Genomic DNA, 5,000 nt, shown 5'->3' on the forward strand with positions numbered 1-5,000 from the left:
TGTTTACCTCATGGATGGCTACACTTGTACTAAGTCACCAATGAGCCAATTACGAGTACTGCCTGTCTCGCCCGTTTACCCTTTTCTTTAACTTACGAAAATATTTATGTTATCTTATTTTGTTGTTACTAATGTTTATAACATTATAGTAATTATAATGTTTATAATAAAAAGAACACCATCAATATTCATAGCACTAGTACAAAATATGTTTTTCCTGCCTATTCAAGAAAAGGTGAAATCAGGTCTATTAATTGACTCCTTTGTGGCTAAGCACTAATTGATCCATCTATGTGCAGAGGCATTTCACAAAAATATAACATTTTTCCGCATTTTTTATTCATTTTCAGTGGCGGCATGTGGTTAAGTACTGCCTAATTCTTAAATTCATCACTATTTAGTAAATTATTAATAATTTATAAAGTTTGATGAATAAGCACTGAAACCAGTACTGTCAAAGTAGGACTTAATACATCACAGCTTAAAAAGTCTGAAATAATTTCAAAGAAAGAAGGGCTCAGAAGGGGTTGGAGCCATGCAAAGTTCCCACTATTAATTTAAAGGGTGGGAATGTGTGTAAATATTTTTAATAATTAGTACATTTGCAATTCGGTTAAATTTTGGTAAAATTATTATTTATTGCAATTTTATATACATTTTTTATACCATGATGCAAAGGTGAACTGTACTGAATGCCGATAACGGGGCTTTAGCGTCGCGTTCGCATCGTTTGATGTAACAAGCAGATGACCAATGACCTTACTTGTTAGCACTGCAGATGACCAATGACCTTACTTGTTAGCACAGCAGATGACCAATGACCTTACTTGTTAGCACAGTAGCTGACCAATGACCTTACCTGTTAGCACAGCAGATGACCAATGACCTTACTTGTTAGCACAGTAGCTGACCAATGACCTCACCTGTTAGCACAGCAGATGACCAGTGACCTCACCTGTTAGCACAGCAGATGACCAATGACCTTACCTGTTAGCACAGCAGATGACCAATGACCTTACCTGTTAGCACAGCAGATGACCAATGACCTCACCTGTTAGCACAGTAGCTTACTAATGACCTTACCTGTTAGCACAGCAGATGACCAATGACCTTACCTGTTAGCACAGCAGATGACCAGTGACCTTACCTGTTAGCACAGCAGATGACCAGTGACCTTACCTATTAGCACAGCAGATGACCAATGACCTCACCTGTTAGCACAGCAGATGACCAGTGACCTCACCTGTTAGCACAGCAGATGACCAATGACCTTACCTGTTAGCACAGCAGATGACCAGTGACCTTACCTATTAGCACAGCAGATGACCAATGACCTCACCTGTTAGCACAGTAGCTAACTAATGACCTCACCTGTTAGCACAGCAGATGACCAATGACCTTACCTGTTAGCACAGCAGATGACCAATGACCTCACCTGTTAGCACAGTAGCTTACTAATGACCTTACCTGTTAGCACAGCAGATGACCAATGACCTCACCTGTTAGCACAGTAGCTTACTAATGACCTTACCTGTTAGCACAGCAGATGACCAATGACCTTACCTGTTAGCACAGCAGATGACCAGTGGCCTTACCTATTAGCACAGCAGATGACCAATGACCTCACCTGTTAGCACAGCAGATGACCAATGACCTTACCTGTTAGCACAGCAGATGACCAGTGACCTTACCTATTAGCACAGCAGATGACCAATGACCTCACCTGTTAGCACAGTAGCTTACTAATGACCTAACCTGTTAGCACAGCAGATGACCAATGACCTTACCTGTTAGCACAGCAGATGACCAATGACCTTACCTGTTAGCACAGTAGATGACCAGTGACCTTACCTATTAGCACAGCAGATGACCAATGACCTCACCTGTTAGCACAGCAGATGACCAATGACCTTACCCGTTGGCACAGAAGATGATCAATATTGAGTTTTGTAATTCACCTAATGCAAGGAGAAATAAAAAGGGGGATCATTCTCAAAAGATCTTGGCTATTAAATTAAACTATTTTATAATATCACTTTCTATCAATATTCATATCTACCTTGTTTACGTCACGGAACTATCATTATTGATGAATGTCACACTAATAATTCCAATAATTAATCAGGCTTCATTAGGAATTATGTTAGTTCTATAAGTCACATACGTTTATCAGTAGTATTATACCTTAATAAGTACACATTTCATTAATTCATTATTGTTATTTACTTTATTCATTGAGGAACTGAATAACGCTGTTACCGATTCATATCAACTTTATCCCACATGCAACTCGTGCTGCTTTTCTGCATATCTATCAACCAGAGTAACCTATAGCCGTGACAGAGGGACCTTATCTCCTTATCTCGTCCTGAACCCCCGAACAGGAATAGGTACTGCAGACACCTGTTTTTTTCCCACGCAAAGGTTTAAGTTACTTCCAAAACCGCTGCACCACAATTTTATGAAAGTGGAAATGTGAGCTGGATTCTATATGAACAAATCAGCTTACGCCACACTATCCCACCTTCAGCAACGACACCGTACTCTACACTACAACCAAACCGTTATCATACACCAATAGACATAAATATAATATATAGTTTATCATCAAAATGTATGTCTTCCCCTGCTTCCCTGATCATTCATTTAGCGTTCGTTATTCAGGTGAATCGAATCAGAGACATATAGACTAGTCAATCAACCGAGGGAGGTAAGAGAAAGAGACAGACAGATAGACCAACAGACTTTATGGGAAGCCAGAGAGCGTTTCTTCAGAGCAATGCCCCGAATTAGCCAGAACTGCAGAACTTAAACAGGTCAAACTTACGTCGTAACTATGCCAATAGGCTAGGCGGTAGTTTGAGGGGCAGTTATTGGGAAGACATTTTAGGCTATATCATAGGACCATCAGTAAGAAACTAATGGCCGCTAATGGAAAGCCGCTGTTAGGGTCCAAGCGTTAGACCTTGAACTAATACCTGTACTACAACCCACGGAGTAACAGGTATACATTTGACCGATAATATACAAACAAGAATGAGGGCAATGATATTGTAATACCAGGACGATTGTCTGTGTGCGTGTGTGTTTGTATATTCATATGTTTGATGCGAACATGACTGTAACAATCCACAATCTCTGTCATAAGCATTTTATGACCAAATCTTAGCATGCACTATAAACATACTATATATGTGACCATTTTCTAATAAAACATCTCACGATCAACGAAAACCGATTTTAAGTTTTTTTTTTTTTTTTTTTTTACAAATATTCCATCACCTCGTACCAAATATTGTTCCTTTGTAACTATACACAAAGATATTATTCATTTATTTATTGAAAAATATCTGCCGTTATCAACATTTAAGGTCATTAGCATCATATTTAAAATACAGCGATAGGGTGGATTAGAAGGTAAGAGGTTTTTTGGTTCACAAGACAATGGTCAAAACAAACAAATGTGCCAAACATCAAAGTTCATATAGCATTATGACAAAGTATTGTGCTGAAAAAGAGTATAAATGAGTTAACGATTAGGATAAGTGGACAGAAGAGATGAAGAGAAAGAAAAAGTAAAGCAAGATAAGAAAAAGACTTTTCAAAATCAGTTGAGGTGAGGGCTGGGGTCCAAAGGCAGGGGTGATCCCCGACACTCGGCGTCAGTCTCCGCCTCACTCTAAGGAGGAAAAAGCTTATGTGAGAGCTGTCTGGCATAATAAATAATCCTTTACAATGTGCCTAAAACGTAAAATCTATAAATAAAAGCCCATAATAAAATCAATTACAAAATATATATAGGCTGCTGTATACCATTGTCACGCCTAATAAAAATGCTAATTCTCTCTATATATATCCCAGACTTGTTTATACGTTCCATGGCTTCCATTTGGTTTAGTCATGCAGTACCTTTTACCTCACATGAATAAATTAGTTTTCTGTAGCAGGACAATCCGCAGACTCTAAGGGTATTTGTATAATGTTCTGTCACGTTCTGTCCTGTTACAGCTTGTCACGTTCCGTACTGAGATAGGACGAGGGGGAGGGAAGAAGAAAAAGAAGTAGGTGATGAAGAAGGAGAGAGAGAGACAAAGAAAGAAAGAAGGAGAGAGAGAGAGAGAGAGAGAGAGAGAGAGAGAGAGAGAGTGTGTGTGTGTGTGTGTGTGTGTGTGTGTGTGTGTGTGTGTGAGAGAGAGAGAGAGAGAGAGAGAGAGAGAGAGAGAGAGAGAGAGAGAGAGAGAGAGAGAGAAAGAAAGAAAGAAAGAAAGAAAGAGAGAGACAGAGACAAAGAGAGACAGAGACAAAGAAAGAAAGAAAGAAAGGGAGAGAGGGAGAGACAGACAAACAGAGTCACGGGCAGAAAGAACCATACGATAGATATCGAAGGATGATAAAACAAAACCAGAAAAGAACCATACGATAGATACCGAAGGATGATAAAACAAAACCAGAAAAAAAACAGAACACACAAAAGAAAAACGAACAGAGGCAAAACCTGCAAATGTCGCATACAAAAAGAGAAAAGAGAAAAAAAAAAACACATGCAAAAAGGAAGACGAAATCCCACAAAAAGAAGTCAGCGATCTGGAGGTTAATCCCAGCCCACCTTTTTCTCGTCATCCTGAAGACCTATTCACAAAAACAGTCATGCTTTTTCCTTCTTATTTTCTTCTCTCCTTCTGTTCCTTTTCATCCGTGTGTGTATATGTTTGTGGCTCATTACAGAATAAGACAGTTCAGCTTCATGAAAACACGTACAAATAACGATATACATAGGATACTATTTTTAGTGTTGTCTGAATATTTTCTTTTTAAATATGTACTCAAAATATGTAAACAAAAAAAGTTTGGTCTCTTCTACCCTGACAGAATGTGATCTCGAACCAGCTGAACTTTGTGATACATTCAATCTTTCTCTTTCTCCCCGCCTGCCCCCCCCCCCCTCTCTCAATCCCTCCTTCCCTCCCCCCCTCCCTCCCTCTCCCTCGCGCTCTCTCTCT

Source organism: Penaeus chinensis, chromosome 37 (assembly GCF_019202785.1).
Source record: "Penaeus chinensis breed Huanghai No. 1 chromosome 37, ASM1920278v2, whole genome shotgun sequence".
Taxonomy (NCBI): Eukaryota; Metazoa; Arthropoda; class Malacostraca; order Decapoda; family Penaeidae; genus Penaeus; species Penaeus chinensis.